General features: G+C 41.5%; 1 long non-coding RNA gene across 1 annotated transcript; it reads right to left on the bottom strand.

Moving 5' to 3' along the window:
* Positions 1–3,805: 3,805 nt before the first annotated feature.
* On the bottom strand, positions 3,806–8,700 carry LOC309349692. The gene is made up of 4 exons (XR_014160089.1): positions 7,985–8,700; positions 5,896–6,400; positions 4,691–4,957; positions 3,806–4,364 (listed from the first exon to the last, which is right to left on the bottom strand). It is a non-coding gene; the product is annotated as an uncharacterized lncRNA (long non-coding RNA).
* Between the last annotated feature and the right edge of the window lie 5,489 nt (positions 8,701–14,189).

Genomic DNA, 14,189 nt, shown 5'->3' with positions numbered 1-14,189 from the left:
CTGGTTTTTCTTTTTTTCTTTTTCCCTTTTCCTTTGTAATCTTTAAAAGTTGAATAAATATTATTTTAAAAAAGAGAAAAAAAGAGAAGGGGTGTCAGAAAAAGAGAGAAGATGGGGTGGCAGGGAGAGGGAGGGGAGAAAAATGGAACAGCTTGTCTCACATATACAGTGGTACCTCGGGTTACAGACGCTTCAGGTTACAGACGCTTCAGGTTACAGACTCCGCTAACCCAGAAATAGTACCTCGGGTTAAGAACTTTGCTTCAGGATGAGAACATAAATCGTGCAGTGGCAGTGGGAGGCCCCATTAGTTAAAGTGGTGCTTCAGGCTAAGAACAGTTTCAAGTTAAGAACAGACCTCCAGAATGAATTAAGTTCTTAGCCTGAGGTACCGGATGGCTCTAATTCCATAGTGGAAATGATATCAACTCTTCCCCAGGGCTGTCTTACCCATAGGCATTAGGGGTGCAGGGCACCTGGGCGCCGGGCTCTCAGGGGCGCCAGGCCGAGAGTCCGGGGCCGAGATTTGGAGTCCGGGGATTGGGAAGAGCCAACAGCTGCTGCCAAGCAGAGCAGAGCCCATGGAGCACCGCAGCTCTTCTGCTACGGGCGAGTGAGGCATTGAGGCAGCCAGCCGGCTCTGCCCTTCTGTGCACTTGGGATTGGCGGGCCGTCAAGAGGCCCACCCAGTGCACACTGCTCACACGAGCCTCAGGCTCGACTCTTGTTGTGCTGGGTTCTGCTTTCCCACCCACCTCCAGGCGCCCAGCCCCAGTCTTGCTCTGCTGCCACCACCGCCTCAGGCTCCTCTGTTGCTGCTGAGGCGGCAAGCCAAGAAAAAGGTCAACAACTGGGTCCCCCCCCCTTAAAAAAGGTAAACAACTCTGGGCAACCTGGGGGAGTGCCGGCCGGATCTTTGCACCCCGGCGCCGCATATGCTTAAGACGGTCCTGCTCTTCCCATATTACATGTTTATTGCAGGAAGCACAGGTGTTGCACCATTGTGGCTAACAGACAAACACACTGGTAATGTGGAGTATGAATGGCTTCTTAGATCTGACATCTGGTTGACCTGTGTGAGAAACAGCTTGCTTGACTATATAAGCCTTTGGTCTGATCCAGCAAGCCTCATCTTATCTTCTTAGATCAAAGATGATATCCTGTTTTGAACTCCAAATGTCTATTTTCTCCTTTCTCTTGCTCTTACTCTCTCACCCTCCCTCCCTCCTTACCTGTAACATACCTCAAGATACGTTTTTTTTCTGGTTTCCACATTCTGGCAATTATGCAGCTTGTCACCAGCACACAGAACTCTTAACTAGGTCCAATCTACATGGATGCATACATAAACCTAAAGATATAGAAAGGGATTTCAGGGCAGTTAATACTGTTATTATTTGAAGCAGCCAGCCAGCTCTGGAAATGCCTTCAGATGACTCAGAAAATACAACTAATCCAGAATGCAGTAGCTAGACTGGTGACAGGGACTGGCTGTCGAAACCATATAGCTCTGGTCCTAAAGGATCTACACTAGCTCCCAGTACGTTTCCGAGCACAATTCAAAGTGTTGGTGCTCACCCTTAAAGCCCTAAATGGCCTCAGCCCTGTATACTAGAAGGAGCATCTCCACTCCAATTGTTCAGCCTGGACGCTGAGATCCAGCTCCAAGGGCTTTCTGGCAGTTCCCTCACTACAAGGAGTGAAGTTACAGGGAACCAGGCAGCAGGACTTCTCGATAGTGGCATTCTCCTTGTACAACACCTTCCCATCAGATGCCAAGGAGATAAAGAACTACACACCTTTTAGAAGACCACTGAAGGCAGCCCTGTATTGGGACGTTTTTAATGTTTGGTGTTTTATTATGTTTTTATATGTGTTGGGGTAGAAATAAAATACTTACAGTGGTACCTCTGGTTACGTATGCTTCAGGTTACATACGCTTCAGGTTACAGACTCCGCTAACCCAGAAATAGTGCTTCAGGTTAAGAACTTTGCTTCAGGATGAGAACAGAAATCGTGCTCCAGCGGTGCAGCAGCAGCAGGAGGCCCCATTAGCTAAAGTGCTGCTTCAGGTTAAGAACAGTTTCAGGTTAAGTACGGACCTCCGGAACAAATTAAGTACTTAACCCGAGGTACCACTGTACTACTACTACTACTACTACTACTACTACTATGTTAGGGAAATTGTTGGCTAATGCCTCAGCAGTGAGGGAAATGTGTCTTCATGGGAGCCAGTGGCTCAGAAATAGCATGCAATTTCCAGAAATGTGCAATCCATCAGAACTTGGGGGAAAGAGGGAGTAGATGGCAAAACCATTCCTCTGCCACCTAAGACAGCTTTAAGCATCTGGATTCCCTCTTCCCCAGAGGGCAGTGCATTTGCTGTTGGTTGAATCGCTAGACTGCCTGCCATCACCCGTGCCCAACCTGTGAATTTGCAATGAAACTCAAATATTAAGCAGCTTAGAATTGCAGTCTTCTAGCCACTTACCATTCAACTCATTGGGCCTAACTTCTGGTACCTCGGTGGTACCTTGGGTTACAGATGCTTCAGCTTACAGACGCTTCAGGTTACAGAGTCCGCTAAGCCAGAAATAGTACCTCAAGTTAAGAACTTTGCTTCAGGATGAGAACAGAAATCGTGCTCCTAGAGAAAATATGTGACAAATTTAGACTGGATATTATAAATGTATGTTGGAAAATTTAATTTAAATTTTTTTTTTTAAAAAGAGAAAGAACAGAAATCGTGCTCCGGTGGCGCAGCGGCAGTGGGAGGCCCCATTAGCTAAAGTAGTGCTTCAGGTTGAGAAGAGTTTCAGGTTAAGAACGGACCCCCAGAACGAATTAAGTACTTAACCCGAGGTACCACTGTATAGGATTGCACTGAGAGTCTCCATGGATATCTCCTTCTCAAGGGGATGAAGCCCAATAAGCTGCTGCTCCTGGAACTTGTCTATGCTCTGGGAAGTGGGGCGTGCATAACAATAGTTCTCGGTGTAGTTTAAGAGAGTTCTGTTTGAATAAGCTCCTGCGCCATGAAGCTGATTGATTCTGCAATGTAGGATGAAAGATTCTCCCTGAAGCCAGCGTACTCAGGTTCTCTGCTTGCATTACACTGTCGGGTTTGATCAGGAAATAACACTGTGTTGAAAGGCTCAGTTGGCCATGATTGCACTGTATTAATAGCTGCAGAGTAGAAGTCTACCCTGCTTCCTCTTATCACTGCAGAGGGAAAGCAAGGGATATTTGTTTGCCCTTGTGCCATTCAAGGATAAATCCCTCTCCCTGGTTTCTCCTTGTTCACTTGCCAGAGTCCTGATGAACCATATTGACCATGAACCATATTGACCATGGGTAGCTTAGAAGGGTCATTGGGTGATGATGCTGTTCAACCATTTGTTTATTATTATTTTGTCTCTTGCAGTGTAAACAGACTACTTTGCCACTAAGCTACATTGAAAACTATAAGAAGCCAAGTCAAATCTAGTTTGTGCACCCAAATCTTGCTCTTGCCACAGGAATTCTGCAATTCTCAGGCATTCTAAGGTGTGTAAGATTTTTGTTCTTTCTGCATTCGCTTATTTTTTGTTATTAAGGACTGCTTTTATTTTGTCATTTGTTCATTGAAATCACATTCATTTTGTTATTCATTTGTTCTTGTTACGTTACGTTTCTTTTCTTTTCATTTTGTTCTCCACTACCTTTGGAGACAGAGATGGCAGCCACCATTTTATTCCCCCCAAATAATAATAATAATAATAATAATAATAATAATAATAATAATAATACCCAAGGCATTTCCTGCTTCCAACTGTTCTGGAATTGCTATCCATTTCCTCCACTTTTTACAAGCTGTTCCTGCAATGTCATCATCAGAGAATTCCAGTCTGGTGTTTTCTGTTGTATTCTCCTGTGGATTTCTTTTTAAAGACCTGTAGGAAGTCCAAACACTATCAAGTCTTTTATGGCTGGGATGTTAAATTACTAATTTCTTTCCAATATTTCTTTTATCTTTTCTTCGTGTTATAACAAAATAGTGTTGTTTTTTTAAAACTGAAGACGGGAGACCAAACCTGGCTATATAAGGGGCAATAAAGGAGCAATTCAACATCATTCCAGCCAAGCTGAGCAGGTAAGAAAGCAGCTTTTTCTTAGTATTAGGAAAGAATTAGGACTTACTTGGATCTTGGTAGGGGGTTGAACTAGATAAGCCTTGTGGACTCTTCCAACAAATCTATGATTCTATGTGTTGCCAGACAGAATAGTACTATTTTAAGTGCCTTTCTGGAACCTCCATTTTAATTCCATTTACAGTTGACTGTGGAAAAGCAGCAGTTCATCAGTGCTGAAGGTCCTGTCATGGCCTAGGGATGTACGAAGGCAGTGATTTTCATTCTGGCTTGTATTTGGCATAATCAGGACTGTTTCCATTCCACTGCATTTCGGTTTCCAAACTCCAATTATTATGTTATTTGTCTCACTGTGTGCTATTTAAAGTAACTTGCTCAACTATTTACATAGCTTACCTAATTTAGATACATTTCAATGTAAAGGAAATGTTAAAACAATGTAAAAAAGAGAGAGTCATTAATTGCATATTGTTTGTAGGCAGCGATGCAAGCCAATTGTATTTGCTTGACTGGTTTCATTGCTGGCCACAGAGGACTCTGCAAAGAGCAGCAATGCTTACGTCCTTTTCCCTTTTCTTTGCAATTCTTCAGCTGAGCCCATTTGTGATGTTTGCCCACCTTGTATTTCATCATTTAACAGAGAACATAAGTCTTCAAAGAAAGCCAGAGGGAACCATTTTGTATCCAGTGATCAATGAAACTTTTTTTTTTAAGGGTTCCATTTCCAAGGATATGTTTTGAGAGATTATATATTTGGTGGTAATACCTTGTAGCCTCCCGTTGGAGACAGCATCACCTCAGTGACCTTGCTTGCAGACTGATTGGAACTGTGAAAAGGGAAATTAACTAATTAATTATAATTTGACTTTTTCCATTGTTACTTACTTTTGACCTTTTTATCCATCCTGTTTTATTCATATACAAGAGGATATATTTTTGTAATTGAGAATAAAAAATAAGGAGAACAGTTCCTGTTCGTATTTGTCAAAGCAACGCTCAGCTCACATGACCTCTTGTCCCTGGGAAATTTGAAATTAGTAGCACTGCTGGCCTTTCAGGTTCTAGAGAAAAGGCCATTACAGTTTCTCTTTGGTTTGTGACCGCTGTTTCCTAATTCTCTATAAATACATATTTTGTCTTGTATTTACTGAATGGGAAGGCAATGCATGAAGCCAGAGCTTCATAGCAACTTTCTCTATGTTAGAATGTTATTTTCCTTTTTTGTGGGGGGATAACTTTCCCCCCCTTTCTTTTCCTTTCTAAAGAGTTATTTTCATTACAAATAAAGATGTGGATTACACAACACTGATCAATGCAGTGACTATAATTAGATAGTTTGAGACTTTCTAATTACATGTTCCAGAGAGGTGACAGAAGTCAAATATTGAACTGCAGCATATTAATTAGACACTTTCTCCTGGAATAAATTCAGAAATAAGAGTGTACAATTATCATAAATTAAAAGTTTTTTGTTAGAAAGGTTAATATTGTCTTGTAAACAGGAATGTAATTTGCATTTTTCATTATAACACATTTCATATTGCAAATAAGAGTAAGTGATTTGAAGGTCATGGCCATGATCCACAGAACTTGGTCCTGTGTGCAGAAATTGGCTTGCACACGTGGAGGGGTGTTTGTGTGTGTGTGTAGGCAGCTTGTGCTAAAACAGTGTAAGGACTCAAATTGCATCTGTAAAATCTGTTCCACATTTGCAAGCTATTTCACAACCGAACATACAGATTGTGTATTAACCGTTGATACTTACTGCGGTGTAGTAGTTAAGAGTTTGAGCTCTGAGCTTGTCAGTTTCTGATTTTCACTCGCAACTCTTGCAACTGCAGATTTGTATCCTATACATGCAGTATTCACATACACTATCACAGTAAACCTGTAAGGAAGGTCTGTATTTGTTGCGTAGTTTTGATGTCCCTTTTCCATGATGGTCCATGGCTCACAATTGAGCCTGGGACTTTGGAGCTGAGTTCTTTTAAAAGGTGGTTCACAATTGCCTCCTTCATCTCTGCTCTCAGGAGAAAGAAGCAGCCGCAAATAAGAAATTATGAGCAAAGATTGTGAGTTCTCTTCCCCAACGCCCCCAGGTGTTCTGGCTGCAAATATTGGTCTTCTTAGTCCTGTGCTGCAGAAGGAAAGATAAGGCTTAGAGTTAGCTCCTCTTCAACATGATGGCTGGGACTGCAGTATGTGCTTCATCCAACATCGTGTGTCTGGGCAAGTCCTGCCATTGACTTCTGCACATTGAGTTTAGACATCTGAAGAGGAGCATGAGCAGCATGTAATGCATGAATGGGGCTGACCTAACATCACCTAGTAAGTTTACGCCAGAAAAAGTAAGATTTCAACCAGCCAACCCAATCCTAGTTGCTTATCCGCTCTCACCAATGACACTGGTGGTAATCATACCATCTTGTGCACACTGAAATATGGACCATATTTAAAGACCTGTGCTTTACAAATCCTAAGACAAGGCCGCTCCACTTCCTTGTGGGACGGTGTTGCGGGCAGGCCACGTGGTCTCCCTGCACACAGCCGGGGCATGGCTTAGCCCCTGCGTCATGAGAGGAGTCCTGGCCATGTCATGGCCCCCAGCAACCAATCTGGGGGCATGGCTTAGTGTATTTAAACAGACACGCAGCCAGGGGATCTCCCTTCCTGTCCCTGCTTCCGCAGCTCTCCCGCCCTCCCGCCCTTTTTTCATACGTTCAACATCCTGGCCTTGCTATGGACCTCAGCTGGTCGCCCGTTGAGGGGGCCTGATAGGAATTTTCCCACTTGGCAAATTGGCAGCAGCCATTTGGTTTTCGCCTACCTCGTAGCAATCGTCACAACTTTTATAAAGTTTGGTGGTTAGGCATTAGTAAAACCTGGTTCTTGGGAGGGGAGGTTGCGGCCATCACCTGTCTCTCCGCTTTAAGGGTATTCCGTTAAAGGGATCTGGGGGTGTGGATCTTGTCCGAAGTCTGGGTAGGGGCTAGGGCCATGCCACAACCCCACTAGGGACCCTGGGGTAGCTCTTAGTTGATGTACATCAACAGGGCTCCCCTACTGGCGGTTGACCCTTACTGGACTACCTGCATGGTGGGCAGGAGTCAGATATAGGCGATTCAATTCCAGTGCCTAAGCCAAAATCACTCACATTCTGTAACCAATAATGTTGTGGCCTTTATTTACCCATTAACCTAAAATACTGTGTCCATGTGTTATTATTCAACAAATGGAGAGGGTTCAGGGCCTTGACACACAATTGATGTGCAAAACATGGGACGTGAGCTTTGAATAATTGCCCCAACACCCTGAAAGAAGATGTTTATGGTTTAAACCAGGGGTTGGGAACCTCAGGTCTGGATGGCCAAATGCTGGTCTCCACACTTTTTCATTTGGCCCTCAGGAATCTCCCCTTGCCAGGCCACATCCTTTCTCCCCAGGCCGTGCCTCTAACTGGCTGTGGTCCTCATCTTACTCAAGGCTGGGGTTGTGTTCCTGAACTTTGATGCTGCCTCTTGCTTGCCCTGATAGAAATTTGAAGGGTTCCAGCAGCTGCATGTGGAGGAGCGGAGAAACGAACCCAGTTCACCAGATTACGAGTCTACCACTCTTAACTACTACACCACACTGGCTCTCACACTGTAGAGACACCTTACTTCTGTGCAACTGGAATGCCACCAAATCCACAAAGGTAAGGGTTGTGCATGTTGCTCCACCCAATTGTCCAGTTGATGGGCAGTTGGGGATGTAGTTTGGGGAAAATGACATGGGAGGTGGGCAAAGTGGAACCCCTGGCAGACCAGAGTTTCCCCACCCCTAATCCAGTTAAGCAATTTGACACACTGACTCACCACACTGGACTGGCAGATTCCTTTAATTTGCCACCAGTGCAATAAAGCAAGACCTAGCCATGGTTTGTTTTTAACTCAGGCTCTTCTTGTTGTTTGCCAAGATTCTCAATGACCAAGTGTGCGACGTCTGATGATAAGCAACTCGGCTCGTTTGTCTAGTTATCTCAATTAAAAGTTAATTTGCTTCTGTAGAACAACAAAACATATTTTTTATGTTGCATTTTGTCCTTCATGTACAACAAGCATTTTGGTTTATTGGTCCAGCCTCTTTTGTCCTGACCTCTCTTGATGGCTTCTGAAGTGCAAATTTAGTTTTTAATTTATAACGTCTGCTCTTGCATTCATGCCCTGACAGTTTGATTTGTGATGTGCTACAACCTGTGTACACCTTTTGCCAATGTCCAAATTTGCCGAGCAGTCTTGGCTATGTTCTTCCATAGCAAAGGACCTCAGAGATGATCCGGCTTGTGTTAAGTAATTTTAAGACATGTTCAATTTAAGAACATGGGGTTTTTTCAACTATTTAAACTGATGGTGTTTAAAAGTGCTTACCTTTGTCTCTCTTTCATTTCATTTTTTACATTTCTCTTTTAATTTGTATGCTGCCTTTGTTTATTACTATACACAAAGTGGCTTACAGCAGCAAACTATACACAAAGCATGCCTTATAATAATCTGATCCAATACAGAAAGTCCTATTAAAATATAACTTTATAATGAGACACTATTATCCAATAAAATATTCAATAATCTATTAGAATAGAATAGCACACAACAAAATTAACTCTTGAAACATTGGCAAAAAATAATTAAACAGAAATTCACTCTTAACAATTACAATAAATAATTTCTAAACTATGATCAATAAAAATAACTGCAAGTCACAATGCATAAAAGACCACAATGCATACAAAACTATGTAAACAGATCCAATTGAGAAACAAAGAAACACAACTTATAAAATTATTTTTTAAAAATTTATTTATTTATTTATTTATTTATTTATTTATTTATTTATTTATTTTAAAGCTCTGGATTGTGTCATTTGATTGCAATTATGCGTTTGATGTTCTCTTACTGGCTGTACTATCAGCCGTAATGTGAATTGCACATTAAAGGATCATTTATTAGTCTGACTCATATGTTCAAGCAATCTGTCACACATAACCATGTGCACATAGCCAGAGTCAGTGGCTGGGGAAGATACACATCTCTATCTATATTGTACACTTCCTTTTGGAAAATGCCATAGTTCAGTAGCAGTAAGGTAAAGGTAAAGGTAAAGGATCCCTGGACAGTTAAGTCCAGTCAAAGGCTATGGGGTTGCAGCACTCATCTTTCTTTCAGGCTGGGGGAGCCGGTGTTTGTCCACAGACAGTTTTCTGGGTCATGTGGCCAGCATGACTAAGCTGCTTCTGGCGAACCAGAGCAGCGCATGGAAACACTGTTTACCTTCCCACTGGAGCGGTACCTATTTATCTATTTGCACTGGTTTACTTTTGAACTGCTAGGTTGGCAGGAGCTGGGACAGAGCTCACCCCATCGCAGGGATTCAAACCACCAACCTTCCAATCAGCAAGCCTAAGAGGCTCAGTGGTTTAGACCACAGCGCCACCCGCATCGCAATTGTATAAAAATGGTCTATGTATGACAACATGTTGTTGGAGATTTAATAAGGAAAATGCTTCTTTGAGACATTATGTTTTTGCTATGTTTTGGGGGGAAGGGTAATACTAGAATGTATAAATACTATTGTGGGGAAATAATTAAACATTTCATAACATCATCTTAAATTATATAGCTAATATGTGGGACTTAACAATCAGTCAGTGTAAATGGCTTCTCCGCGCCCTTCCATCTGCAAAAAGATCAATATTAATACATTGGAAGGTTAAAAATATGGCCCCCTTTGATCAATGGATAGAACTATACTTGAGGAAAATAATAAGCTCATCTGCTTACATATATACTACATAGTTTTGTACCCTTAATCACATTTTATTGTCGTTTAGATGTTGTTTTCCTTTGCTTTCTTTTGTTTCTATGTATTTTTTCTTTCCTTCTTTCCCTTTCCTTTTCTCTTCACATCAATTCGCTGTGAAACTTTTAACAAGATATGTTTATTATTATTTATTTATTTGATTTATATACAGCCCTTCACTATAAGATCTCTGGGCAGTTCACAGAACAAAATACAGGATTAGAAACAAGTACGGTAAGTAATTAAAACAGAACAGCAAAACAACCCACCCACCCCTTCCCACAGACACATTTTTAAATGCTGCCTAATATTAATCGGCCAAAACATAAATAAATAAAATCCCCATGATATTCAGGTAGGATTGGGAGAAACACTTGTATACAACTTTAAACAGTCACTGCCAGTCAGTACTGAACTGGATGGACCTATGCCCTGAACCAGTGTATGGCAGCTTCTTATGTTGCCAAGTTTAATGTGGCCTCCATTGAATGCCTCTTTTGCGAATGCTCATTGCTGTGCATTCCTGTGGATGCAGTTTCTGATGGAGAAAGCAGGGGACACAGGTATGCACAAGCTGCTTCCATGTGCAAATAGGGTGCATGTCCTGAATTTGTATTTGCATATAATGTGTCTGCAGCAGCGGTTCTCAACCTGTGGATCCCCAGATGTTGTTGGACTACAACTCCCATCATCCCTGAGCTCTCTGGCCTTGCTAGCTAGGGGTGATGGGAGTTGTAATTCAACAACATTTGGGGACCCACAGGTTAAGAAAGGCTGGTCTACAGGAATATTTGCACTTTTGTGCCATATAAAAGGATAAACGGACACACCCTTTCGATCATTAGGAAAAACAGAGGTGTTGTTCCAGGAATGAGATGAAGTGAATTGTACCATATTCTTTTCTTTCAACTTGCACTGAAACCACCTTGTATCTTTTGTATGCTACTTTGAAATAATAATAATAATTTATTTATACCCCGCCCATCTGGCTGGGTCTCCCCAGCGACTCTGGGCAGCTCCCAACTGAATTACAGCCACTGGGAGGATATTTACAATGTATGGATATCGCTAGATTTTGGGTCAGAGACACCTTGAGTTTAAAAAAGAATTACAAAAAAGGTAGAAAATAGAGGGATAGGCAAGTGGAGGGAACATTCAGCCTTAGGATGTGTATATAAGACAATGGTTTCTTGCTTCGAATCTATGACTCAAAATTTGCTCTTCAGACAGTGTGACATTGCCGTGAAATCAAATGCCTTCTGAATGAAATTTGTTTTGCAGGGAGGCTCAGACCAGAGAGAGAGACACACACACAGAGAGAGAGAGAGAGAGAGAGAGAGAGAGAGAGAGAGAGAGAGAATGTGTCTGGGTATAAAGACTCACTTTGTTTTGTGGACTTTGCCTGGTGTGTTTAGTGTTGGACTTTGTCCTGAAGCTTTTTTTTATAGCAAATGTTGGCCTCCATTTTTGTTGGCGTTGATTCTATTTTAGTGATTTTGGGTGGCCTCCCTGTTTTACTAGTATTTTATTTTTATGCGTGTTCTTTATTGTGTTTCTGTGTCTTATTGTTAACCACCTTGGAAGAGTTTACTTTCAAAGGCAGCAAATAAATATTTTGGAATAAATAAGCGTGTCACAAAGCACCATGTTTCCACCAAATTCACAGCACTTGGGAGCCAAGCTGCCACTGTCAGAGGTGGAATGCCCCTGAATGGCAGCTATTGGGAATCACAAGTGGGTGGAGTGCTGTTGAGTTCAGGTCCTGCTTCCAGGCTTCCCACATTTGTCCACTGGGAAAACAGGATGTTTGTTAGCCTAGATGGGTCATTGGTCTGATCCAGCTGGCTCTTCTTATGTCTTTACAGCTGTGAGTATTTTTAATGGCTGCAATGTTTCACTTTTCAGCTTCTCTCACACTAACAAGGAGAACATCTTATCGTTGATCATGTAGAAGGCAGACAATTCTAATGTGGTGATGATTTTGAAAAATTCAGATTTTACATTCACATGACAAACCAACCACCTACTTTTCAGGGTTTTTCTTTTGGCTGAAACATGCTACTTTCCCCCCGAGATACTGATATGCCTTTATATTTACATGATGTTGAATTGAACTATATCTTTTCTGGCTTTGTCCAAATAACTGATTAACAGTTAAACTTTCAATGGGATCTTTTCCCAGATAAGTGGCTATAAAATTGCAGCTTAAATTATTAGCATTATCAAGTCTGAAATAATACTATATAAAAGGCAGTGTAAAGGCACCTGCAATATCTGGACAAAAATGTGTTCTTAACCCCACTAAAATCCTAACATATGTATATGTAAAACCAGAAACAATTACCTTATGCTATCCAGATACTTCAAGTGCTCAGTGAGGAATGAGCATATTTCGCCAACAAGTGTGGTTATATTAGCTGCCTGGCAGCATTGTTGGTCAAGTTTCATTGTGACCTCACAGAGAAGGAAGGCAGAGGGAAAAGCTGATTGGCTGGATTCATTGTAGTTCAGAGAGACTTTACAGAAGCAATTGAAATTGGCTCAGACTGTGATGAAGGCAAATCTTCCCTTGCTGGCAGCTGATTTACTCTCCGAGTTATCATTTAGGGGATTGCAGTGTAAGACAAAGAAGTGTGCACATGAAAAACATTTTCATAATGGATTCTCCCAAATCTCCCCAAGAACTGAAACAGAGACAATATAAGACCTGTGATTTATCAGTGCCAGGTCACAGAGAAAATGTGCCAAATTTTTTGGCATATGAAACTTCAGTGAAATATGGATTAAAGCTGAGGTCACAGGACTAAGAGGACCAGAGGGGATCATTCCATTAATAATACTGTGAATTTGGGCACACCTACAGCATATTCAATTAAGGTCATTTCTGAATTCTAGGCAGCCCTTGGCAAAACATTTGTTCATCCAAACCGAACACTGCTCCGCAAAGGAAGAGCTGTGTGCATTCAGAAAATGAACCAGGGTTTTGACTGACTAATTGCTTGTACACCAGGTCAGCTTGATTATAAGTTGTAAGCATAATGAAGCATGTTTTGGACACAAGAATGTTTTAAATGGCAGCCATTAAAGGTTTCAGGGCAAGAACTTTTTAAGAACAAATTAATCACCAGTACTCCGGATTTAGCTTAGTTTAAATGCCTTTAAAAATGTATCTGTGACTGATTCACAGCCTGTTTCAAAGCAGACAAGTTTTGACTCTTACTTTCTGATATACTGGACTTGATTAGTAATGGGAATTGAAATGCGGGGGGAAATACAAGCTTCCTTCCTGCTACCCTGTCAGCCAGGCACAGTATAGATCTCACCTGAAGCAAATCTTGTTTTCTCCATGCTCCTAGTCTCCAGAAATGTTATAATCACGATTCAAGGTTGCCCAGAGACTTCTCAGTGTCTGAGGCATGAAAGCAAAATGGAGTACCGTTCTTCCACTTGCAAACATGAGACATAATCTACCAGGTAATTTGAATATATAAACCTTGTTCAAATGAGCTGCACAGCTCCTTGTTTACTTCAACGAGGTTCATGCTGGAGAATTTCCCAGTAGTTTACTAAGCAGGGTTTACTCGGAAATACATTCCATTTGGTTCAATGCGACTGGCTCCCAGTAAACTTGCTCAGCATGGCTGCCTAAATTTTGCCTGTCTGCCTCCCATTCCATCATCCTTAATGGCTCTCATAATCTGTCTCCTGGGACAGCTGTCTTGCTATATACCACATTGTAGCAGTGCTTCTGAATACAATAACAGATTCAATGTTGAAATCGAGGCAGAATGTGGAAAACTAGTTTCATATTTTCGTTCTGTTATTAATATAAACAACTCAGTATAAATAAGGCTCTTTATAGCTCTCCATGGCCCATAAATCCCAAAGCAGTGTTTAAAACAGGATAGATAGATAGATAGATAGATGATAGATAGATAGATAGATAGATAGATAGATAGATAGATAGATAGAATTACTATGATTTGTTAGCTACATTGCAGATTTTGCAGCTGGCACTTGTGAAGAAAGACCCTTGACACATGGACATCGTATTTCCTTGTCTGCTTGCATAACCCTGTTTTCAACATGATCAGTCTATTGACCAGTCCAAAGTTGCATCAGGAATGAGAGAGAGAGAAAGAATCAAGTGCTTGGCTTCTGAATGACCTTTAGATCACTCTGTGTAAGGAACCACTGTATGGTTTTCAAATTAAAAATCTTATC

Source organism: Podarcis erhardii (genome assembly GCF_964252035.2).
Source record: "Podarcis erhardii genome assembly, chromosome: 9".
NCBI lineage: Eukaryota > Metazoa > Chordata > Lepidosauria > Squamata > Lacertidae > Podarcis > Podarcis erhardii.
The sequence above is the reverse complement of the archived record's forward strand: the minus strand, read 5'-3'. Positions and strand labels throughout refer to the sequence as shown.